The sequence below is a fragment of the Rhincodon typus genome, chromosome 2, assembly GCF_021869965.1.
Source record: "Rhincodon typus isolate 14 chromosome 2, sRhiTyp1.1, whole genome shotgun sequence".
Lineage (NCBI taxonomy): Eukaryota > Metazoa > Chordata > Chondrichthyes > Orectolobiformes > Rhincodontidae > Rhincodon > Rhincodon typus.
The window spans coordinates 84,651,311-84,678,252 of record NC_063333.1 but is presented as its reverse complement, the minus strand read 5'-3'; positions in this window follow the sequence as shown (position 1 = coordinate 84,678,252).

Genomic DNA, 26,942 nt, shown 5'->3' with positions numbered 1-26,942 from the left:
CTATTCTTTCTACCAAAATGTACTGCCTCACATTTTTCTGTGTTGAACTTCATTTGACAATTATTGGCATATTCAGCACATTTATAGTTGTCCTCCTGTAATTTATTGCTATCTCTCAGGGTTGGCCAAATATTGGGTCAGAAATTTAACACTCTTCATGTGGCAACTTTTTTCCTATGTCCTGGATTCTCTCAACCATTTAGGACTTCACAAAGCTGACACAGCCTTGTTTTATGTTGTTAAGGTGGTAATGCAGCAGATTAGTTAAAGGTAAGAGACAAGCTGTCTGTGCTGCTTAACTCTAAGCAGTAAGGCAGAACTGCTTTAAAGATGGTTTTGAAATGAGGATGTACAGGCATTTGAATCGTAACTCCAGTTTGAGGTGAATGTACCTCAGGGCTGAATCACGTTGCATATATAGAAACATAGCTTTATGATGAACCTATCAAAGCTTTTAGCTTTCAATAGATGGGAGAATTATGCTCACTTCTTGTGAAATAACATTCGAAAGCACTGCAGATGCTGTAAATCAGGGACTGCAACTAGAAGTTGCAGACCTGTTGAGCTTTTCCAGCAACTTATGTTTTTGTTCTGGTGAAATAATCTTTGGCACAAAAAGAATAAGAATTCAATTATTGCTCCTAATCACTGAAATAATTAATATGGCTAAAGTAGATTTTTCTAATTCAGATAAAGTAGAACTCCTAGCAAATAATTTGTGTATCGAGGTGAAGTTACTGTGGCAATTTTAAAATAAATTGTCAGATACAATTTTTTTATTAAATTAAGGCTGTTCTGAGCAGTTCAGCAAACAGGGCCGGAAATGACTGTAGCTATGTGTTGTGAATTGAATTTCACTCTAACTAACTGAGCTAAGAATTCTCAGTGCATTAACTTTATAATGTCTCAACAATATCTATAAAGAAGAAGTCTTTCTGATATCTGTTAAAATTACGCCAATTTCAAATGTTATTTTCATTCACTGCATACAACCTCCTTAGGTATGAGTCTTTGAGCTTGGGAACTCAGAAATACTTGAAGGAATTCTTTTGAGGTTTCAAAGTAGTACATCTTCAGCTTAATAGATGCTTCAGCATTAGGTGACAGTTAGGTTTCACAAGTTGTAGTAATTGGAACCAGGAGGACCTTGTTGACTGAGGTCATTGATTGGGTTTGCTAACCTGGTCCAATTAGGAAAGCCCTGGTTGACAGATATAAACAGGAGATTTAGAATCTCCTCAGTTGAGAGGACTGGCTCTGAGCTGGCTGGTCACAGCAAGTGTACTGTGCACAAAAAAATAAAAGGTGACTTGGTGATGGGTTACCAGCCTGTGTGCAGTTATTTCACAAGTCATGATGTAAATGTCTGTTGATAAAAGAGTGAGTTTGAAGTGATTGCTCTATCTTAGTGAAATTCCAGGGACAAGGTTTCTGAAGCTTTGTTGCTGATGTTCTGTGTTGCAATGCCTTTCGGCTCAGGGCTGCAGATGTCTTTAACTTAGTTTCAATCATGTCAATGGCTGCAAAATGTTGGTTTTAGACTCAGAATCAGTCATTATCGAGGTTTTGGCTGCCAAAATCTTTAAAGGGATCAATTGAAGTACCTGCTTACTTCAAGTCCTTTAACTAAATTGGATCCTACTAATTGTTGGAGGCATGAGGTTGTGCAATGTTCGCTCTTCATGAATACAGCAAATATCCCTTATAAAGGCTGCATTAAAAATTTGTGCAAGATTGATCAGGTCTCCAGTTTCAACGCAGTTGAGACTAAAGTTTCATTATACCTGAGCTCTTCAACTGAGGCGTATTGAGAAGAAAATTATTTTCGGTATGTGGTCCTCTCCACTATTTAGAGCTACACTTCCTTGCTGCATTTCCTTTTTGCTTCCAATGACCTAACCTTGCAAAGGGACTTAAATTTGCTTGGATGTATACTTGTGAAGGAAATACTTTGCAGCGCTATAAAGAAAGAAGATGAGAGATCAGTTTTAGATTGCCTTTTCAGCACAACGTCATATTTTTTCCATAACATTTCCAATTTGACTTCAACATAGCACTTACTGCTTGTGGCGTGCAACAGGAATGTCATTCAAATATTAAGATGAACCAATATTAGTGTGGAGAGTCACTTCATTTGTCTGTTAGTGTGGGCATACATTGAGAAGTTGCAATAACTGTTTCCATGTGCCAATGTCTCATTACCCACCCTTTTTGCTGTGTAAGGTACTGAAGTTTCTGATAGCCAACAATGATAAGTAGAGCCAAGCTCCCTTGAGGACGGCTATTTGCCAGATCGTATCATGAAGTATATGTTCCAGCATTTTTCAGATATGCTGAGTAAGCAATCAATTTAATTATTGGTAGCTGAAATGCATTTGAAAATTATACTGTACAGCTAAGGTGTATGGACAATACCACAGTTCCTCTTTTCTAGAAGTATTATTACTGTGACCTTCTTACCACCAAGCTTTACTCGCTATTAATGTAGTTGCTACAGGTAAAATGTGTACGTAATATATTAAGGGAAATGTCTTCAGTGTAGATAAAGATACCATAAACTTTTACCTAGTTATGACATTGTTCCCTTTCTTCTGATTATTTATTTGCCCTTGTGCCACTTAGTCAACCTATTTTGCCAAGGAAATCAACATTATTTTTATGATTCCTACAATAAGTCTTTTCACCACAACTTCAGCAAAGAAAGTGTCATCTCTGAACAAGAGGATCAACTCATGCTTATTTCCTGGGTTTCTGCCAATGCTGCTCTATAAAAGTACTGGGTGTGAGTGTGGACTAACCTGTTTGCTAAGAAGAGTTCAATAATTATTTAGTTGGAGTTTGAAAGTTACAAGGCCTATGTCCTAAGACAGCATTGCACAGTGCATCAATGTATGTTTTAACTTAATCCTCGGGGTTAGGAAACTAATTTTCCAGCTTAATTGATTTATTTCCTTTTATTCTATAACTGTTTTCAATTTTAGTTAGAAGTATTTTTAAGAAAATTTGAAATCTAGGGCTAAATCTTACATTTTTCTGGCTAAGTGCTGAGTTTCTTGAAGATTTTTTTCTGAGTCCTAGCAAGTTTTCTTGCTGTATTCTGACAAATCTCACTTCATTAAGTACCTATACCAACTCTATGGTGACCTCCTCAATTGATTATAAACTCATAATAAGTGCTGTTCCCAGAACAATTCACTACCAATGGGATATCTCAGAACTGATCAGCACTTTTGGTACCAGTGCCATCTGTAAGAGGCTGCTATGCACCTGGACAAGCACTGTCAGCCTGGAGCTGGCCTCCATGTTTCCTGACATTGGGCACAGACTTGACAGGGAAGGGAAATTACATTGGCATGCTTTGCAGGTGAGGCAGGACCAGCCTTCTCTCCTAGGACTAGCAGAAGAAGTCGCCAAACTAGACCATCCCAGCCTGGTCCACAATTACCACCCAGGTCAGTCCATCCTCAGCCATTGGGAGAGATGTGCAGCAATGTAGGAAGAAGGTCACTTACCTTCTCCACTCTCTTAGCATAAGTGCCACCATTTCCTCTCTGCTACCTCCCACACAAACTCTCTCTCTGCTACTGCGCCCACCTCCCATCAAAACCCATGCTCTACCACTCTCGATAATACCTGCAACATCTTCACTCGCTCTCTGTCACCTATCCCAACCCTCGATACCACTAACCCTGCATGCTGTCTATGCTGCCTTCTCACTTGCTCAGGCCACCTCTCCATGTGCACCAAAAGTAACAGCAGTGCCACCCACTTTCATCTGCTGTAATACCTGCCTGTTTGCACTCCTGGAGGAATGCAGCCTGCAGTAGAGCAGAAAGAGTCAAGCCAGGTGGTGAGCTGCCTGACGTATCTCACCCCATATCTGGAGAACACCCTGACCTTGACCGCCTTGAGTGTCTTACTGACCCTGTCCAAATATGGGATCCTTGCCTTGACTTATTATGCAAGGAAACCTTGGTCGGAGGCTAACACCATTGACTGAGGGTTGCTAGCAACCATGACAAGCTTCCTGGCCCTGTGTCTGAGCTAAACAACACAGAAATACTATGGTAATGTGAGCCTAGTACCTCTGGCTGAGGGCTTAAAACACCGAAAGGCAATGTGAGCCAGGGTACTGTGTGCATCCAGGTAACCTCAGAGTGAGTGTGTGCTATGAGAGCAGGCAAAGTCCCAGAGATGCAGTCTGGTCCAATCCATGAGCTGACTGCATGGCCCTGAGCAGACATTGTCCTTGTAGCTGCGATATAGTGATAGCCTGAGATCCCGCATTGAAGGACTGAAGCATCCTGTAAGTGGATTGGAGGTGTGCCAGTTGTATGTGGATAGGGACACGTGGGGTTGTTGCTCGTGGAGTATGCCCTGACGTCTTGGTGCCCTGTATATAACATAGAGACCCAACGCAGTCAGCAGTGAGTTGAAGTTGCCAGGTACCAGCTCTGACTTTGACGTTGAGAATTCTCAATGTTTAACTTGTTCAGCACGTTTAGTAAGATAGCAAGCTGAACGTTAATAAGGTGAGTTGTAGCGTTAATAAAAGTGTTTAACAAGCTATGATCCTGCTTCATTGGCAATTTACTGCTGCCCAGTGAGAAGCTTGCTTTGCCACTCAACAAATCCATAAAAGATGCTGCAAGTTGCTTCCAATATTAAGATAGGGCTTGCCAGACTCCTCACACAATTCTGCCCAAAACCCTGCCATTGCCCTAGTCTCTCAGAACCCCTATAAGATTCTGCCTCTAGTCTTATTATGGATATTGAGCAATCACAGTGAAATAGTATAAAAGCAGTAAACATAGCTCTCCCTTGTATGGTTTTGCCTGAAGGTAACTGTCTATAGTTTTGCTTATGGTCTAACGTTGATTTATCATTTCAATACCATTTGGTTAGCTGATTTCTTTCATCTCTAAAATATGAAAGGTTTGTATTTTAACAAAGCTTCTAAACATGACTCACCTTTATTAATCCTGAAGGAAAAGGATGGGATATCCTGGAAATGCTGCTAAATGAATGGTTGTATTGTGCAGTGTGCAGTCAGGTTGAGCTTTTAGCATTGACATTCAGAAAGAAACCTTTGACCTAAATTGAAACTGGCAAGTGCACAATTGTTAATTTATTCCCCAAAGCACCTGTTTCATTTGTTGTAAAATGCTTATCATTTTGCAAAGAATAACAATACCCTTTTTTCATGCAATGTGACTTAGTTCAGCTTCAAATACATAAGCCTCCATTATTTCAATTGCTGTAGTCGCTAGCTGTCAACCAAACTTGTCAACAACAGTAAGTGCATGAAGGAAGGATATATTGGCAATAGATAGCAACAGCAGTATATATCTAAAACCTAAGTTTATACCCCTAAAGATTCACATTCAAATACACACTGCAATTACATGGAGATGTGTACTCTGATGTCATTTCTCAAACAAAAACTTCTAAATCCTCCCTTTGATATTGTTTTGAAGCAATGAGTTGTGAGTTCATTATAAACAGCTGATGAAAACCTCCAAGCTGGATTTAAATTGAGAATTTTACAGGCAGCTCATCTATCAGGCTAGGAATTTAGTACAGTCTTTTTTCTGCTCCTTCTTCCAGGCGTGATGCCCAACAGATTTTCAATGTCGTCAACAAAGCTATAGTTGCACTGAACTCTCATGAAGAGAGTGGGGAAGAAGACAAAAATACATTGACTCAAATGCTTTTTATTTCTAACTGGAAATAAAAATGGGAAAGGTAACACTTTCAAATCATAGAAAGAAAAAGGCACCCATCCCCATTGCTGGAGTTTTTTATAGAAATTGTTTCTTTAAATTGTAAGTTGGAAAACAAACCTAGTATAATTACCTGAAAATGAAGCCAATCTCTTAGAATCACTGAATTTTAGAGCATAAAAAGTATCCGTTTGCCTAATTGTACCTGTGCCAGATCTTTGAAAGAGCTGGCCACTTAATCCCATTTACCTGAACTCTTCCCTTTTGTTCACTTTTGAAATACTTTCCTTTTAAAAGTTCTCTCTGCTTTCGCTGTGGGGACATTCTAGAGTAGATTTTCAACTTGCTGACCAGCTAACATTGTAAACTAGCATTGAGGAACTGCCATCCAATAAAATGAAAATTGGATATTTTCTATACTCGATTGCTTATTCCTAATGCAGGTTCCAGGTTGTGCTGGAAATGAATAATCAATCCCTTAATGTCCTTACAATCCTCTGCATAAAACTCACCCCTCATCATTCTTGTCATTTGTGCCAGTTTTCGGTTAACTTTGGTTTTTATTGTGGTAATCAAGCAAGTAACATTGCAATTATGTTGCCCTCCTGATCGCAGCTGGTTATGGCTGCACTAATTTGAGTGGTCTCCCATTGGTGAAAAAAAAGTTCTGTTTTGTCCTATTTGGATTCAAAGTAGATGATCACAATTCTCATTAGTAGATTGTACAGTTTGATCATGACTTCCCCTGACTTGTAGGAGGGGAACTGGTCAATAAAAAGGAAAAGGTCACAATGTCCAGGGCGAAAAATGTAAAGTGAGACAATGGTGGCAGATCTTGTGAGTGCCTTAAACCAACGATCGCACATCAGGAAATTTCGTCTCTTGGTTGTGGCAATGCACATCTTATATTTTCTGATACTTCTTATGAATTGTTATGCATTAAATCAATGACAAAACAAATATTTGATGGTTAAGTTGGGTTAATTAAAAGTACAACAAGAAAAATTGATATACATTTTTTGACCACACCCAAAACTTTCAGTCACATCGAACTAGTTGAGTCAAAAAAAAGGGTTGAATCTTACCTGGAATGATGTGGAGTATGGCAAGAAATCTGGGAGAACCACATGAGAAGTGTAGTGAGTATCATCATCAGGAGCAACTAGCTGCATTTTAATCGAAGTTCTGGCTGTTGAAATGAGATTCTCACTTGACAGCGGTGAGATGTCTAATTAACAGGGATTATTTCTTAACAGTTTTATTAACACTAAATCTTGCCATTAATATGCAGCTTCCTTTGCTACCATTCGCCGCAAGGAAACGAGATGTTGACAGTTCCTGAGATGAAAATCCGATGGGGAATGTGACAAGAGGAGAGGGTAACTGGTGACCTCAGCTTGCTGCTTGTGCCTCTGAACTGCCATCTTGAATACCTGGCAACAATGTCTCAGGGCACACACGGGCATCTGCTGTATGCACCCTTTGTTAATGGATATGCTACTTGCCAGCCTTTCACAGCCTTCATGCTAGCTCTCTGACCTGCTTGTAGGACACTTCTACTCTTCAACGCTGGACCTCAGGGTGCACTGGCAACTAGGATTTCAATGCTGTTGCAAGTATTTCAGCTGCAAAGTTTACATTGGAGGAGTTGGTATTGTTTTTGCAGGAATGAAGGAAATTTAGTGAAACTCTGATAGATGTGCACAAAATTACGGTAGACTAAGATGAGGTAGGCAATGAAAAGCTGTTCTCACTTGCAGACTGTACAAAGGAACACATATCTAAATTTTGATCAAGAGCTACAGGGCAAATGTGAGGGAATGCTTAGTTTATGTAGGAAATGAAAATAACCTGGAACTCGTTGCCTATCAGCATTGTGGATGTGACAATGATGCATGATTTCAAAAGGAAAAGGTGGATGGACACTTGAGGAAAATAAACTTGTAGAGGTACTGGGGAGGTCATGGTATAGTGGTACCATCACTAGACTAGTAATTCAGAAGTCTAGACAGATATTTGGGGATGAGGGTTTGAATGCCAACATAACAGCTGGTTAAAATTTGAATTCAATAAAAGTCCATACTAACAGTGACCATGTGACTAGTGTCATCTGTGTTCACTAAGGTCATTTTGGGAAGGAAATTTGTCATCCTTACCTGGTCTGGCCTACATGTGACTCCAATGTGGCTGACTCTTAACTGGCCCTGGACAATTAGGCATAGGCAATAAAGGTTGCTGTAGCCAGCGACACCCACATCATATGAACAAATTACAAAAAAGGGTTGTAGCATGGGACTGACAAGATTGCTCTGTAGTCCCTGTATGGTGTGCTGTTCAAATAATTAAACATGAATTTCACATTTGAGTGGAAGGAATTAATTTCCACTTATATGTTATTGCATCTAATCCTATTCTGAACAGTAAAAAGACAATGATGTACTTGCTGGCAGATTCTGTTGTATTTTCCTTGTTATTTACATTGGCACTGTAGAACAAAAAAAGACGGTTTTTATGCAGTGAAAACTCATGTCAATTGTTTTCAATTTAATATTGCATATGTGCTTTTAAAAGAAAATTAATATTATCAACTTAATTTTATCAAGCTATTTTAAAATAATTGTGCATGAAGGGTTAATATGTTACTATAGTTTCAGCTCTTTATGTTGAAATAAACAAACTGTGACATAAATTTTACTGATGTAATTAGAATGCTTGCAGGCATTACTCAAAAGTGCTCGACTTTCTGCTTTACATCTGTCACTGATACTCATTAAAATCCAGATAAAACTCAACTGTGGCTGAATGATGACTGTCTTTAACTAATCATGCCATTGGCTGTCTTGGCCGTACATCCCACTTATTGTTAAACTTAAAGGAGTTTTCTTACTTGCAGGTGATTTTCAAGCAAGATTCAGTTTGTGCCAAGTGCAGGAACTGTTTTGCTGTCAGCTTCATTGTGCTGCTGTTATGTTATCCAAGAGGAAGCATTTATTCTTAAAGACAGATTTCAATTTAATTCATTGTCTTTATTTTCATCATGGTGGTTTTAAAAACCTCGAGCTAATTTTCTCCAACAACCCTCCTTCTGTCACCTCACCTCATAGGCTTCCCCAACTTGAATGGTTGGAGTTTCTTCAGGGTGACCCAGAGCCTTGTCAGAATATTTATTGTCTATTTGTGAAATACTATTTTATAGACTATCTGTGCAATGTGGCTGTCACAGCAGAGTTATTAAATTTTGTCTGGTCTGTGAAATACATACACATACACCCATTTCGTACTTTGAAGCTGGACCAATGGATAGTGAATAGGAAAGGGAAACCTGATAAGATTTTTTCCCTTTTGAAACACAATGGTTTTAAATCAAATTGTGGAATCTCTATTGCAATTGGGGTATTTATTAAGAGCAGAGTAGAGATTGAAACTAAAATCTTGTCCGCATAGTTTGTGAAATCACTAGATTAAAGCTTCTTCAGCCAAAAGAAAATCACTCCCTTTTTGATTATTTTTATGTCTTATTAAAAATACAGCAGATGTGTTTATTGGTAAAATAATATTATCATGTACCTTCTTGGAATTATTCTGTTCAATATTTATTGACCTAATAAATTGACATTAATAGATGATGGTGCCAACTGATCACAATATTAAATTAAGTAAAGGATAACATCAGACCAAAGCAAATTATTGCAGGTTTTGGAAATATGAAATAAAAACAGAGAATTCTGGAAATGCTCAGCAGATCAACAATTCTAGAGAGACCAATAAAGTTCATTTTCAGGTTGATAGCAATAATGACACCATTTGATTTGCAGTAGTGCCTCAGATGCTCGTTGCATCCCTCTATACAGGAGGTAACTGCTTGGGACTAAGGCCCAAGCTGGTTAAGGTGGGTCAGACAGACTGGGATTCATGTTCTGAATTTGTTCATGATACTTTGAGTTGTAATGAATGGATTTTGAATGTTGTGTCTGTTGTTCAGGATGGGTTGCTAATTTTTACACTACCCTCTCAGCCGCTTTGAAGGCAAGATGTGGGTGCGTGTCAGAGATTTGTGCTTGTAAAATCCAATATGTGCTTAGCCCGCCCTTGACCTGTCTCACATTATTTAGAGGGTGCTAAATTATTATTATGCTATTATTTGGAGGTGTGAGGTGGCCAGTTTAACACTATTCAGTTGTTTAGTGACAAATTAATGGCCATTTAATGGCCTTATTGTGCTGTTTCTGCTGCTTTACTTATGGAAGCAGGAGGGCCGCAGTATATGGGATGTCTGCCAACTTCAGCTGCATGGATGGTGTGTTAGAAAGTGCCACCTCCTTGTGCCATCAGAGGCACCCCTCCTGATAAGGTCATCCTTCTTTCTTTACTCTCCCAGTTTGCAATCTCAAAAAACATGGGTCCCCATGACCTTTCAGCTTGCCACTTCCAATGTCCTTCCAAACGGTCATCCTCCAGAGGTCATGGTCATCAGTGACTATCTCCCAGTTGTCAGTGTTAATATCCACCGTCTTTACATCTCACTTGCTGGTGTCTTTCTAGCAGAGGTGTGTTTGGTCAGGAGGTCATGATCCAGTGCTTAGTTTAGATTATAGAAAGTCCTTGGGTATACATCTGTTATCCACATGATGAAAAGGACTGGGCCAATGCAGACTTAGTTTGTGTGGTAAAGTGTTTACACTAATGGAATTAGCATTGTCTCCACTGGCTGAGCCAGTGACGTTATCCTGCTAAGAGATGCGATCGATATATCTGAGACAGTCAAGGTGAAAACTGGCTGAGCATATACTGACATAGTAGGAACTGCTGATGCTGGAGAATCTGAGATAACAAGGTGTACAGCTGGATGAACACAGCAGGTCAAGCAGCATCAGAGGGGCAGGAAAGCTGACGTTTCGAGTCTACCGCAGCCCATTTCTGAAGAAGGGTCCAGACCCGAAACGTCAGCCTTCCTGCTCCTCTGATGCTGCTTGGCCTGCTGTGTTCATCCAGCTCTACACCTTGTTATCTGAGCATATACTGACCAGCTGTCACTGCAGTAGAAGGGTGAGCTGAGGATGCAGGCTTGGGAGAGTCACAGTTTGGTGTCTCAGTCAAGTTGCTGTTGTCCCACACACTATTACTCAGCTTGGACAAAACAGCATCTGTGCATGACTTGATTTTAGCATCAGGTGGCAGATTGCTGGTGACTATGGAGCCCAGATTTATGAACCTTTATATAGTAATATTAGAATTACAGTTAGAATTAGCTTTTACTGTCATGTGTACTCAAGTATAGGGAAGAGCCATCTCAGGGACAAAAATACCTAATTAAGGCACATGATTTATTCATGCTCCTATCTGCTGAGAATCTGGTAATTCCTGTTCCCCTGAGCGTTTCTGTGAAATATTAAGAAAATGGTCAGAAATTGGTCCTGCAGAAAATAAATGTGAAGATTTATAAAATCCTCATCAAATGTGATATCATGCCTGGTAACATAGAATAGGCAAAAGAAGAATCTCTATAGTGCGAAAAGAGGTCATTTGGCCCCATTGAGTTCACACTGACCCTCCAAAGAGCATCCCAAACAGACCCATCTACCCCCACACCCCCTGCCATCCCTGTAACCCTGCAAACCCACCGAGACTGCGCATCCCTGGACACTATGGGGAAATTTAGCCTGGCCAATCCACCTAACCTGCACATCTTTGGGCTGTGAGAGAAAACTTACGCAGAGAAGGGGAGAATATATAGACTCCACATAGACAGTTACCTGAGGTTGGAATTGAACCGGGGTCCCCAGTGGCAGTTCTGACCACTGAGACACTGTGCCACCCTAAACATATCCACCATCTGAGTCATCTTTATCTTCTCCAATACAGTCACGTTATTTCTTGAAGATCCATTTAATAAGGATCGGGAATTCTATTTGTGTGACTGTTGATCTGAACTCAAACACTTTTATCCTGTTTAGACTTAATGTGTGTGAAAAATGGATACACAGGACTATAATTTCACATTATAACAAAATTATTTTCAGAATGTTGCTTTCTCTATCTCTGCCTGGAATAAAATGTCAGTCTCAATAATGATGGCAATGAAAGTCCCAGGTTGTTGTAAAAAACCATTGGGTTCACTGATTTCTTTTTGGGAAGGAAATCTGACTTCCTTACTTGTCTCGCCTACATGTGACTCTGGACCGACAACAATGTGGTTGCTACTTATCTGGCTCTGAGATGGCCCAGCAAATCACTCACTTGTGTCAAACCATTACAGAAAAGCCACAAAAAGAAACAAATCAGATGAACCACCCAACATTGACCTTAGTGCTGGAAACGACACATCCTGTCCAGAAGTCCCTGAAAAGTCCTCCTTAATAACATGTGGGGATTTATGTGAAAATTGGGAGAGATGTCAGACTAGACAAACCTTGCCACATAAGTGCCAGATGATGACCATCTCCAACAAGAGAGAATATAACTATCTTCCCTTGACATTCAAAGCCATTGCTGAATCTCCCACTATCAAAATCCAGGGTTGTAATTGACCAGAAACTGAACTGGAACATCTATAGAAATATGGTAGCTCCAAGAACAGGTCAGAACCTAGGAGTTCTACAGCATGTAACTCACCTCCTGTCATCCCAACACCTGTCCATCATCCACAAAATATAAGTCAGGAGTGAGACGGAATGCTTCTCTCTTGCCTGGATGAGTGTATCTCAAATGACACTCAACACCATCCAGGACAAAGCAGCTTGATTGGCATGCCATCCACAACCTTCAACATTCACTTCATTCACAGCCAATGCACAGCGGTAGATATGTGTACCATCTGCAGCATGCGTTGCATTAACTCACCATAGGTCCTTAAGATTATCTTGACTTGCGACTAGTTGCTGGATTAATAGCCTGAAACTCACTTCCCAATGGCACTCTGGTTGCCTACATCCCAAGGACTGCAGTAGCTCAAGAAAGTAGCTCACCATGATTGCCTCCAGGGCAATTAGGAAATGGCAATCAATGTTGGCCTAACCAGTTGTGCCCATGCCAAAATTGTCCGAAAACTTGTCCACATTTTGCAAGGCACAAATCATGAGTGTGATTGAATCCTCCCACTTTCCTGGCTGAATATAGCTCCAATGTCACTCGAGGAGGTTGACAAAACCTAGAAGAAAGCAACTTGTTTGATTAGTATCTCATCCACCATCTTCACCATTCACTTCCTTCACCACTAATGCACAGAGACAGCTGAGTCTATCATCAACAAAATGCACTGAAATAATTTACCAAGACTGTTTCGACATAACCTTCCTAATCCCTGAATCTCACTATGTAGAAGGACGAGGGTAGCAGATGTATGGAAACATCACCACATAAAAATTCCTCTCCAAGTTCCATAGCAACCTGTCTTGGACTATATCAGTGGTCTCACACTGTTTCAGGCCAAGGTTAGGGTCAAGATCCTGGAACTTCTTTCCAAACAGTGCTGTGGTGTACCAATGGGAAATGTAGAGGCTCAAGAAGCTATTCTATCAGCACCATCTAGAGGGTAAGTAGGAAGTACACCTCTGAATGAATGATTTTTCTGAAGGAAAATCAAAAATGTTGGCCTTGTCAGCATTGCCACAGAGAAGGCAGGAAATGTTGGCCTTGTCAGCAATGCCACAGAGAAGGCAGGCAATGTTGGCCTTGTCAGCAATGCCACAGAGAAGACAGGAAATGCATTTGGTGAGGGAGCCGCTGGAGCTCCCAACTGACAAGTGATCAAAATTAATGTGATGCATGAAATAAGTATTTGTGTCAGCTTTTTTTTTAATATCACTCTATCTTTAAGTATGTGACGAGCCACTGATATAGTTTTCAAACATAGTGGTGTAGAAATAAATATTTGAAAGGACATTGAAATAGGTTTCAGAAAGAGCATTCTTTTTGACAGTAGTTTTGGGATTCAACTGATTTCAGAGAAAAAGTATGCAATATCCTACCAGTGGATAAAGTATACGTGGCCTTCTGCCTGGGAGTAATTCTTTCCTGAACAATGAGGTAGTTGCGTAACACAAAGTTACACCCTGTTACAGAGCTAAAGAATTCTCAATTAAGTTGAAAAGGCACATTTAATACTTGGAATGCTGACTATCATTTATACTTTGAAAAGTTATTTGGTTACCTTAAAATTTATAGCAAAGTCATATTTCTACAGTTTCCAAACTTGTTATCATTCGTTCTTGTTTTCTGCCCTATAAATGAAATAAAAAACACTGTGTGAACCAAGGATCAGCTCTTTCAACATAAATTAAAATTATATGTTTATGATGCAATTTTATTTAAGGCTTTAGCAAAGATCTGTAGCTCGGGTTGTGGATGAGGCTGTTGACATGCTTGCCAAGCTGACTTGTTTTCATTCAGATGTTTCATCACCATACTAGGTAACATCATCAGCGAGGTCTCCGATGAAGCGATGTTGTTCTACTCTGCTTGGAATTTATACTGTCTGGTCTGTTAAGTTGGGTTATGTCATTTCCAGTTTTGTTCTGGATGGGTTTGTATACGGGATCCAATTCTATATATTTGTTGATTGCATTATCGGTTAAGAACCGTGCCTATAGGAATTCCCTTGTGTGTCTAGTTTGGCTTGGGCTACTATGGTTATGTTGTCGCAGTTAAAGTGATGGCCTTCACTGTCTGCATGTACTGATATTAACGAAGGTTCGTCGTGTCGTTTTGCTGCTAGCTGAATTTTGGGTATTGTGATGACTAGTTTCCTTCCTGTCTGTCTGATGTAATGGTTGTGGCAGTCATTGCATGGTATTTTGTAAACTACGTTAGTTCTGCATGTTGTGGGAATGGGGTCTTTAATGCTTATGAGTATTTGTCATTGAATGGCTGTGAGCTTGTGTGCTGCAATGATTCGTATTGGTCTTAGGAGTCTCGTCATTTCTGATATGTTCGTGATGTAGGGCAATGTGGCCAGTGTGTTGGGGCATACTGTGTCCTCTTATTGTTGCCTATTTAGCTGGCGCCTGCAGATGAAGTTGTGGGGATATCCGTTCATAGCGAAGATTTTGTATAGGTGCTCTTCCTCTTTCCTGCGTATTTCTGGCATGTTGCACTGTTTAAATAGTGTCCTAATACAGCTTTGTTTGTGGACGTTAGGGTGGTTGCTGTGAGAAGTTGAGAATTTGGTCAGTGTGGGTTGCTTCTTGTATACTGAGGGTTGGAACTCCCTGTTGGCCATATGTTCAACTCTGACGTACAGAAACTGAAGCTGATTGTTGTTTTCTTCTTCTTTTGTGAATTTAATCCCAGTGAATACATTATTGATAAGATGGTGTGTTTCTTCTAGTTTGTTGCATTTAATAATGACAAATGTGTCGTCCACGTACCTGATCCACAGTTTAGGTTGAATGCGGGGGAGGTTAGTGTGTTCTAGTCTTTGCATGACTGCCTCTGTGACGAGTCCTGAGATGGGTGAACCCATGGGTGTGCCATTGATCTGTTTGTTTATTGATTAATGATGCCCATAACCAACTCTACAAGTACGAACAGGAAATTTCGCGCCAAAAATCACAGTACCTAAACACTATGGAACCAGCAGTGCACTACAACCCTGGAACAGGCCATCACCATCAATCAAAACTAAGCTGAGATACAAACTACAGGAGAAACTTACCAAACTGATCTACCACAAAGACAAGGACAACAACAAACCAGACACATGGATAAGAAACCTATTCAGCAGAAACTGAGAAAGCTGTCCTATTACACAGACTGAAGTATAACCACAAAGAAGCGAACAGAACAGACTTCATGGCCATCCTAGAATCTACATTAAAAGACGAAGCCCAACAAGCCATCCAACAAACTATAATCTCCACACTAAACCGAAGGAACAAATGGGACACCCTGAACACATCAGAGAGGAAATCACTAGATAAACTCAAGAAAGACAAGAACATTATAATCCTACCAACGGACAAAGGGCACATGACCGTCATTATGAACAAAGCAGACTACGTTAAGAAAACACAGGTACTGCTCGCAGATACAAACACGCCGCTGCTAGGTAATAGAGTTACCCAGACACTGAAGAGCCTAAAGGATCCAGGACAGATAACCAAGATGGACTACATAACAATGAAACCAGAAGGCACGAACACTCCCTGCTTCTATGGACTTCCTAAAGCACATAAGCCAGACATCCCTCTCAGACCCATTGTTTCCCTATCGGGCACACCTTCACGCAAATTGGCCAAGGACCTAAAACAGATACTGAAACACCTAGTCGACGATCACCCCATTCCATCCACTCAACCCACGAATTCCTCAATACCCTCAAGAACATAAAAATCAGCGTTTATGAGATTATGGTATCCTTTGACGTCGCAGCATTATTCACATCAATTGACATCCCACTAGCCAAAGAAACATTGGCCACATTACTCTAGGAAGCAGGAACACAGACCAGCAGCTCCATCAGCAATGACAACATACTCAAAATACTATATTTGTGTTTCACTACACACTTCGTCTTTAATGGTCAAGTATGCAAACAGATCACTGGCAAACCCATGGGGTCACCCATCTCAGGACACATTTTAGAGGCAGTCATGCAAAGACTAGAACACACCACCCTCCCCTACTTTCAACCTAAACTGTAGATCTGATACGTGGATGACACATTTGTCATTACTAAATGACCCACCACCTCATCAACAACATATTCGCCGGGATTAAACTCACGAGAGAAGAAGAAAACAACAATGAGCTTCAGTTTCTGTACATCAGAGTTGAACGTATGGCCCACAGGGAGTTCCAAACCTCAGTATACAGGAAGCAACCCACACTGACCAAATCCTCAACTTCCACAGCAACCACCCCAACGTCCACAAACAAAGCTGTGTTAGGACACTGTTTAAACAGGCCACCACTCACTGCAACATGCCAGAACTACGCAGGAAAGAGGAAGAGTATCAATACAAAATCTTCACAATGAACAGATATCCCCGCAACTGCATCCACAGGTGCCAACTAAATAGACAACAAGAGGACACAGTATGCCCCAACACACTGGCCACATTGCGCTACATCACGAATGTATTAGAAATGACAACGAGACTCCTAAGACCACTAGGAATCATGGTGGCATACAAGCCCACAGCCACTCTATGACAAACACTCACAAGGATTAAAGATCCCATTCCCACAACATGCAGAACGAACGTGGTTTACAAAATACCATGCAACGACTGCCACAAACATTACATCAGACAGACAGGAAGGAAACTAGCCATCAGAATACTCAAACTTCAGCCAGCAGTAAAACGACATGATGAACTTTCATTAATATCAGTACACTCGGGCAATGAAGGCCATCAGTTTAACTGGGACAACGTAACTATAGTAGCCCAAGCCAAATAGAGACACGCACAGGAATTCCTACAGGCATGGTTCTCAACCTGTAAAGCAATCAACAAACATATCGAATTGGACCCCATATACAAACCCAGACAGAACAAAACTAGAAACGACACTTTTTACCATAACGGACCGGACAGTATAAATTCCAAGCGGAGTAGAATAACATTGCTTCATCAGCAGCTCCACTGATGATGTTACCTAGCATGGTGATGAAACATCTGAATGAAAACAAGCCAGCTTGGCGAGCAAGTCAACAACCTCACAGATGTAATTTTATGCATTAAAATACTATATAAATGATTGCATAATATAAATAGCATTTTCCCATTGATATTTATATTAAGCCTTAACATTAGGAGTGTTTTGTGACAATGAGGAATTCAAAATGCAACACAAATGTATTTAATTGTTACTTGGTAGTGACAGTGCTCGGAGTGGGGTCTCCTGGCAGTGCCAGGCCCAGAGACTGAACTCTTAACGGTGTTAGTAAGGCAGTGGCGGCAACAGAGCTGGGGTCTCCCGGGGCACTGGTGTGGTCACTGCAGTGCCTGGAGTGGGACTCCTTGAGGATGCAACACCTTGCAGAGACCGGTGCAGAGACCCTGAAGCTGTGATTGAGATCTGTATTTGAACAGCAGATGAACTCTTACTTAAGTAATTTCTTTTTATCCTTATTGTAGCTCAAAATGGTGCCAATTTGTGACGAAAAAACGCTTTTCACTGTATCTTTATGATATATGTGACAATAAATATCTCATAAATAAATCTAAAACATGAAGCATGTATTATGAATGGATAAAATTGAAATTACATTAGGTGTCATATTAGACACATTTTGGGACTTTTAATAATTTTGTTTTTCATGGAAAATGTGCTCTGTTTTAAATATTATGTTACATAGTAGTGTGAACACAGGTTTAGGAAAGAGGCACAATTTGCAAGGATTGAAATTGTGTTCAGAAATCTGGACAAGATGATTTGTCAGAATGTACACATCACTGAAAGGTATGGCACACCTATGAGAATATATCAAGTACATATCATTTCTTTCTGAAAATTTGTAATAACTGGAATGAGCTGGCAAAAACCCTTCTATCTATTTTTATACCCAGTCAGGAGTTCCTGCTGCTGACTCCCTTGCTTGGTGTTTGTTGGAAAATAATAGGTGAACAAAATAATTGGTGAACAAAACCACTCATAGCTAAAGCGATACACTAGATCGAGCACCTTTGAAAAGAGGCTGATTACTAGACACCCAAAGCATATTCAATACCTGAGGGGATAAACCTTAAAATCTAGGCTGGGAAGCAGAGTTCAGACTGCTGCAATGATTAATTAGTTTTTAAACAATTTACTCAACAAAAAAACTTAATAAGAAGCAGGTTGAGACAATTCTTCAGAAACAGGCTTGAAGTGAATCAATTGAAAAGAAATTGGAATGAAGGTCAATTGTTGGAATTCAAAGCTTCGGAGACCTGACAGTGACCCAAAATACCTCAGACAGGAAGAATTAGTGGGAATTATACCATGGTAGCCATCTTTGATACAGTCAGAAGATCATTGAATCTGACTAATTTATGCTATTTTGAGAAATGTTCTACTCATAGATCCTTCACAAATCCTTCAGGCCACATGGAAAAGGAATATCTTCATTCATCCCTATGAAGGCATCACATCAGGAAAGGAAGCTAAGTATTACTTTGAAAACAGCATTTAGAAGCAGAAAGTTTAACAGCTTTCAATCTTAGTACTGCAACAAGTCATTTCAACATCAAAAAATCAACAAATATAATCAATTAAGGATGCAACAAATTAACGCAATTATTGTAGTAGAAAGAGATACAAATCTTAACAATCATCATCCAAATCAAGAAAATAATCAACAACTTCAAGTGACAGGCAACAGTCAGCCCATGCAACAAAATTCAGTGTTACCGATCTTTACATCAAGCGGTTAGATTTACTTGATAGGTCAGCAGATTGGCAAATGTGGAATGCACAATTCCAAAATGTCAAACTCATTCAGCATTGGATATCAAATCAAATGAAGAACAGGCTATTACACTGCATCCTACATTAAAGGACATCACCCTTTCCTCAGAGAAGTAGCACCATCAGTTGATTCAGCTGCTAATGTAGGAGAATAAGAAACAACCCAATTCCCCACACATTCCTGCAGTGGCATCCTTCAGCAAGCACTGTTAATCAGAAACCAACAAGAAAAATAATAACGTTCACCAACTTTACCTCAAGTGCTTTTGTACCTTGTCATAGACTCCTTGACCCACATAATAACACAGGTGAATTAGGTTGAAGACTTGGGGAGGATGAGGTATAACGAAAAACGAACTGCAAATATTGTAAAAGAAGTAATTTGGGATATGCATTTGAGAAAGCTTATAAATGTTAATCGATATTTCTGACATTGGTTGGGCAAGTTGGAGAGGTGCATGTAAGGCTTTAGGACAATGATGTTTTGGAGATGCTCCTCGCTGTGCAGGAAACAATGAAAACAGAATTAAAGGAAAAGTAAAGAGATGTGCAGAAAAGCATGAGAAGTAGACTGATTGGCATTAGGTGGTCGATCTAGATGATAGTCAATGATGGAACAGTAAGATTAGAGCCTGGTATATCTCTGAATGCCTTGTGTTGTAACATTTTGTTTTAATCTTTAGTAAATGGTGTCATAAAGAAGATAAAGCCTGAAGGCAGTTCTTGGCTTTGCCTTTTCCTCGGCCAGTCTGTCTCAAAACCAAACTCAGGGATATGGGCATAAAATCCACAATGAAAGAATTTCTTCACTTAAAGAGCTGTTCATTTCAGGAATTCTCTAGCCTAGAAGATTTTGAATACTCCATCATTGATTATATTTAAGGCTAACTGTATAATAATTCAAATCGCATCTTAGTGCACAAAAAATGTACAGAATTATAGTTTATATTTAAAGTGCTGTAAAATCCTTTCTGTTTCTTCATTCAGTGTTTTTAGGCTAATTAATGAAACTGGAAGTATGAACTAATGATGATGAATGTGAGAGCTGCAGCAAACATTTTTCAGTTGTAAATGTAATGGTAGTAAAACAAAAGCTTTCAACTGTGTAAAGTGTATTCAGCATTCGAAGTACTTTTTTTAAAAACAAAGATGAGAATTCTTTAGCTGTTTGTATTAGGGTGTAACTTTGTGATACACAACTACCTCATTGTTCAGGAAAGAATTACTCCTAGAGAGAGGTACACGTGTACTTTATACATTGGTAGAGCAGCACAGGACATCAGGGACATAATTTTTTTTGCAATCAGCTGAATCCTAATGCTACTGTCAAAAATTCATAAACCTATTTTGACGTATGATGAGCTATTTCTTTTTACAAGTGCATAGTTATTCAACACAGTCATTGCTTGTTTCATACGTAAGTGCAGTAATATTCAAACAGAGGTTGACACCAAAATTCATTTTAAATATTATACTGACTTCAGTCAATTGTCAAGTGCTACTTTCCAGCATTTGGTGTCCAATCTCTAATCTTCCAGAAAAAGTGGTAGTGAGCCATCTTCTTGAATAGCTGCATTCAAAGCTGTGGGAGAGGGAGTTTCAGATTTCATTACAGTAATAGTGAAGGTACAATGATATATTTCCATGTCAAGATTGTTTGTAACTTGCATAGGGACCTGGAGACGGTGGTGTTCCCGTGTGTTAGTGCTCTCATGCTTCTTAATGGTAAATGACATGGGTTTGCAAGGTTCTGTTAAAGGGACCTTAGTGAGTTGCTGCAGTGCATCTTGTAGATGGTACACACTGTTGGCACTTTGCTTTGGTATTAGAGGACTGTGAATGTTTAAGTTGTCATATGGGCTGCTAATCAAGCAGATCGTTTTGTCATGAATATTGTTAAGCTTCTTGAGAGCTATTGGAGGTGCACATTTCATAAAATCTCGAATTGTGCCTTGTGGTCAGACTATGGGAAATAAGAAGGTGGGTGTGCAGAATTCTTACTTTCTCCTTTAGTATTTATTAGGCAAGTTCAATTAAGTTTCTTGAATAGTAATCTCCTCATAGGAAGGCATTTAGCAATGATAATTTCTCTAAATCTTAGAGCGAATGGTTAGATTCTCCTTGTTGGAGATTTTAATTGCTTGGTACTTGTGTAGCTCAAGTAAGTGTTTTTTGCCACTTATCAGCCCAGGGTTGAATGTTGTCCAGGTCTTACTGTGTACAGACACAGAAAGGTTCAGTATCTGAGGAGTTGTGAATGTTACTAAATACTGTGCAATCATAATCAAACATCCCAACTTCTGACCTGAGATTGGAAGGATGGTCATTGGTAAAGAAGGCCTAGCTCACTACCCTAAGGAACTGCTGCAGTTGTATTTTGTGTTGAGGTGATGCCTTCCCATGACCACAAACATCTTTCTTTGGCCTAGGTGTGACTCTGACTAGAGGAGAATTTTCCCTCTGATTTTCATTAACTTCACTTTTGCTGGGCCTCCTTGATACCATGCTCAGTCAACTATTGCCTTTGTATCAAGGATAGTCACACATCTCACACATTCTGTTAAGCTCTTTTGTCCATGTTTGGAGAAAAACCTTTAAAAAAAGTTAGGAGCTGAGTGGCCATGGTGGAACCCAAACTAAGCATCAATCAGTATGAGGCTCGTTCTTGAGCACAGGTCCTACAAGCAGAATTTTACCAGGGTGCATAGACATTCCTATATCCAATGTCTTCATTCACTTGTTGTTAACACATGGAGTGAGTCAAATTAGCTGAAGATTTGCATCTGTGAAGCATGAATCTGAGGAGCAGACCAATGTGGAACATTCGTTTGACACTTCTGGCTGACGATGCTATGACTTTAAGAGGTGTACTTTGTTCTATGCTTTTTTAACGAAGAAAGGTTGAGTCAGAGGTGATAAGCAGTCTGCTCAAAGCCAATAAGATAAACAGCTTGTGAGAGCTTGAGCTTTTTTTAAAAGTTGAAACAATAGAAGCAGCCTGAATGGGTGGGGTCCAGCTCCCACAGAACCAGGATTTTTAGTTTTAGTTTTCTGCAGTTGCTGGGGTCTTGAAGCTGGACATGGAAGCTCTTATCCCCTTCTCTGTTATGACTCTCCCTGCTGCTAGAATTGCATGTGAGACAATCTATTTCACTGAATTTGCCTTTGCCAAGGGCGTGTTTATGGGATGTTACTGTATTGGAACAGTTAATTTGTAGTAGTCTATATATATAATTTTGTTAAGCATTTTGATAGAGTTATAGTTAAGCCAGTTATTTTCATTTCTTCTTATTTTGTCCGTATTTTAACTGTAGAGTAAAAATAAAGGATATTTTGCTTACAGTCCAGTAGTTTGACCAGTCAATTTGCAGCTGGAATGCAACACCTTACACTTACCTTTAAATATGAAAATGTCAAGGTCTAGGCTACCTTCTTATTATACTTTGAGGTGTTTCGGTCCATAACAATGGTTTCAATGTTTCGGCCTTGTTTTTTGCTCTTTGGGACTTTACAACAAGCCAATAGCTTTATCGTTACTTGAACTGATTTCAACTTCCTATTTCCATGGACAGTGTGTATGGATGGCCCTCCCACCACACTCCTCAAATCACATCGAATGATGTCTTGTGATATTTTTGATACCATTATACTCTGTTCAAATAACGCAGAAGGCTGGCATGTTCAAAAAGTGGAAATCTGTCCACCCTTCGTTTCAGGCCATTTAAGAGCTAATTAAAGCAATTAATGCATTAACTGATTGCTAGTAAATGCAGCGTGTGCATTTTAATGGTGAACACACAGGCTGTAAAGGCATATGTGAATCATGGCAGAGTGCTGGTAACTGTTGCAGGGTAGGATAAAAACCCACAACAGCAGAGGAGAGTGAGGATTGATGAGCCTGCCTCTGAGAATGCAATTGAGTTTAGTGAGAAAGTTCCTGACTGAGCTTATGTTGTTACTTGGTCCCATGACAGTTAATTAGCAAACTGTCAGAGTCTCAGGGCTTCAGTCAAGCTGGACTCTTCTCAAGGCAGGCTGCTACAGATGAACCCTGAGGGTACTATTGGCATTATCCACTCAGTTGGGAGCTTGCCTGCAGAGGACAAGGGAAGGGGCAAAGAAAGAGGAGGGCTGCAGGCCAAGGGCATAGCTACCAACTATATCAGCATGTCTGTCAGGAAGGTACTAAAAGGGCTAATGGCTATTGAGGGGAGCATGGGAAAGGATGCCAATAGAGATGCCGATGTTGCGTTGACAGTCTACAGGCAGTGTTCCAACTACTTAAACAAAAGTGCATGCCACAAGGGAGTCAGTAACATGTATATGTGCCATAATATCTGGGGAGATCACCATCAATCTGGCTTTAGAGGCTACCTAATGCTTGTAGCATTAAAAATGACAAATGCCCTGAATTTTAATGCTTTAGGCTCCCTTCAAGGGACAGTGGGGGTCTGTGTGGAATTTTGCAATTCATTCCCCATCATTGCCATCGAACTTGTTTGGATGCTTTGTTGAAGAAAGTGGAGATATTCTCAACTTCACTGCTGAAAAAGAGAACTATGTAGGATGACTGAGGGGCTTTGGGGCATTCACAAGTTTCCCAAAAAAAAAACAAGGGGACATTGAAAGCAGCAATGTGGTCTTCACAATTGCTGACTAACCAGTGGCCTTCTTTATTAGAAAACATTTTCACTCTCTCGGCATTACGGATGGTATGTGATCACTGTCAGCATATTCTGCAGAAGTCCTGGGACTTGCCATGATGCAGAATCCACAGTCATTCCCAGGTGCTATATCTGCTTGAATCAGATGATAGACAGGCTGGCTGGTTGGTGAGAGATGAGTGTTACCTGTTAGAGAGGCTGTTCATGATGTCTCTTGAACATCCTTGCTGTCCTATGGAAGAAAGATTCAATTCGAGCCTTGTCTTCACTCATGAAACTATAGATAGGACTATAGATCTCTTGAAAATGAGGGTTCTTTGCCTCGACCAATCTAGGGGCACATTGGACTATCCTCAGCATACAAGTCTGTCCGATTATGTTTCTGCTCTGTGCACTATACAATTTACCTCCATCAAAGGAATCAGGATGGGACTGGGGCAGGAACTGGAACATGAAAAAATGGATGGATGTCTGGTATCATCAATGAAGTAACTCTGATGAGGACTGTGAGAAATGCCAGAATGATACAGAAGAACATGACAGTGAGATAATTCTAGATGTGTGAAGGTCAAGGGAGACTTTGAACCTGAGCTGTTTCCAAAAATGGGCCACAGGCCTCTCCCAGAGAGGAATTGCCTTATTGTTTTTTGCTTAGTTCTGCACTTGACCCATCAAAGATATTTTGAGGGCTTGTCTCTGCACGCATTTAATACAGATGTCTTTGTTTTTAGCAGGGAGTTGTCATTGTTTTCTGGCCCTTATCTGAATGAGAAGGTCTACATTCCACTCATAAGTATCAAACAATAGTGCGAGGGAACAACTTAGTGAAGAGCAATTGAACAACACCGCACTCATATCATCCATCCATCCAACACCCATGATGGCCATTATGTGTCTACAGACCTTTTATAAGATCTTTTGGAGTGCTGTGCTGTGGTACTCCCCATTACTATGACAGGCTGCTGATCGATGTCCCATTGGGAAGATCAGCCTTGTCTGTCATCCACTGGTCATTGGAGACTGTGAGGGTCGATGTCACCTTCATTCAAACTTTCTGGCTCAGATCAAGAGATCTCCTCTTGCTATCCTGCAGAACCTCCTGCAGTTTGCTAACAGCCTGAAGCAGGGATTGCAGGAAGCTATTATCAAATGGTGAGATGGGGTGGGCCTGTGCATGTTCCCCTGCCGTTACTGAAAAATGATAGCTGTGATGGACTTGTTGTGATCCCTTGAGCCTCTCTATGGACATCTCCATGAAGCAGACATAACTTTATGGGAGAGAATAAATCTGCAGTTGGAGAGACAGGATTAATTAAGAAGAGTCAGCATGGATTTGTTAAAAGAAAGCCACATTTGGCAAATTTGATTGAATCCTTTGATGAGGTAATACATTTGATGAATACATGGCTTTTGCAAGAGTTTTGATAAAGCCCCTCATGGCAGACTGGTTAAGAAAGTAAGAGTCTGTGGGATTTAAGGCAAAGTGGCACGTTAAATCCAAAATTGGCTGAGAGGCAGGGAGTAGAGGGTAATGGTAGAGGGATGTTTCTTTGACTGTTTCTACTAGGGTTCCACAGACCTTGTGCTGAGGCAGTGACTAAAACCTATAGCAGTGAAGCCCACTTGAAAGCTAGCACTGGTTGAACCTTCTGATGTGGGTCCAGTTAGCAACAGACACACATGAAGAAGCACCATTAGGGACATGAATGTTTCTGAGATGATTGCCACCTCATCCTTGATTGTTCTGTCAGGGCAATTCAAGCATAAAACTCCAAATCTCTTGAGGTGGCACTGCATAAGTGCCTAAGGTCATTCATGGAATGCATTGTGGCACAGGATAGTTACAATGATGAGTGGTAACAATCACAGAAGAGCATAATGCAGGGTCAGGATGGTAGTAAGCATACATTTTTTTTGGTAATTTGGAAGATTTGATTATTTATAAGTGGGGTGTCCTCCTGTTTCCTTGTTACATGGTGATTAATGTTTTTAACCATCATCTTACAAAGTGGACATTAGGGATATTGTACATTAGATGGAGCTTTTATTTCATACAGTGGCATCAATGACACTGTACACTTGTGGGAATCTAGTCACAGCAAAGAAACTGATCCCTCTGACTTACTGTCTCACTCATGGCACAGTACTATACTGGGGAGTTCTATACTAGGCAGCGTTTGAAAGCATCTTGATTGCTCTGAACTGATGTTTGAATTAGTGTATTCAAAGACGACACCCATATTCATTATCATTTGGATTGCTGAGCTGTCTGTAAAGTTAGTACTGCCCTCCCTTACAGGGCATTTTTGTTTTGGGGAGGAGAACAATTAAATATGTGAAAGTAACTCACTGAACATTTAATATTGCTGCTGTTGTCAAGGCCTGGCAGAGATTCTGTCCCATTTCAAATAAGGTTGCCACAGTTGACAGACAACAGCTTGAAATGAGCAAATAATTGCATAATTCCAAGAGATTTTTCACTCTTTTTCCTGACATTACTTTTAAAAATGAAACAGCAACGGTAGTTTCCATTAGATAAGAACTAAAAAGAGAGACATTTCAAAAAGTATTTTTTTTAATGATTGTTCTAACTGGACTGTTTGAGGGCACATCCATGCAAACATTTGAATTTACTATAAATCAACTCCACATTTTTTGAGCATGATCAATCAGGAGAATTAGAACAATGGAAGGAGGTTTGGTTTACTTAGAACAGTATGTGCTCAATCACTTCTTTCAGCGAAGTGTTTCACGCAGAGAACTGGCAAGTTTGCTCATCGTGCTTGTCTCATTAATCAGACCACTCCTATATGGCATCCCTCCCATCTAGCTTCAGCCCTATCTTGCCACGAGCTATTCCCAGATCATCCCGCCACTACCAGGATATTTGGAATTAACTGGTGTCCTTTGCGACAACGTCACCTGTAAAAGCTGTGTGTGCCTGGAAAAGCAGTGTCAGTCAGGAATTATCCTGTATGGTCACTGATATTTGCCTGGCCCTCTCTAGTTCTGTGAAGAAAACAGCCCACATTAGGGCAGAAAGATTCAAGACAGATGGTGGGCTGCCTGGCATGCGGCTCCTCACACCTTATGTGGAGAGCCGACTCTGGCCGTTCTGAATTTCTGACTGACCGTGTCCAAGGCTGGTATGAGATGCTGCACT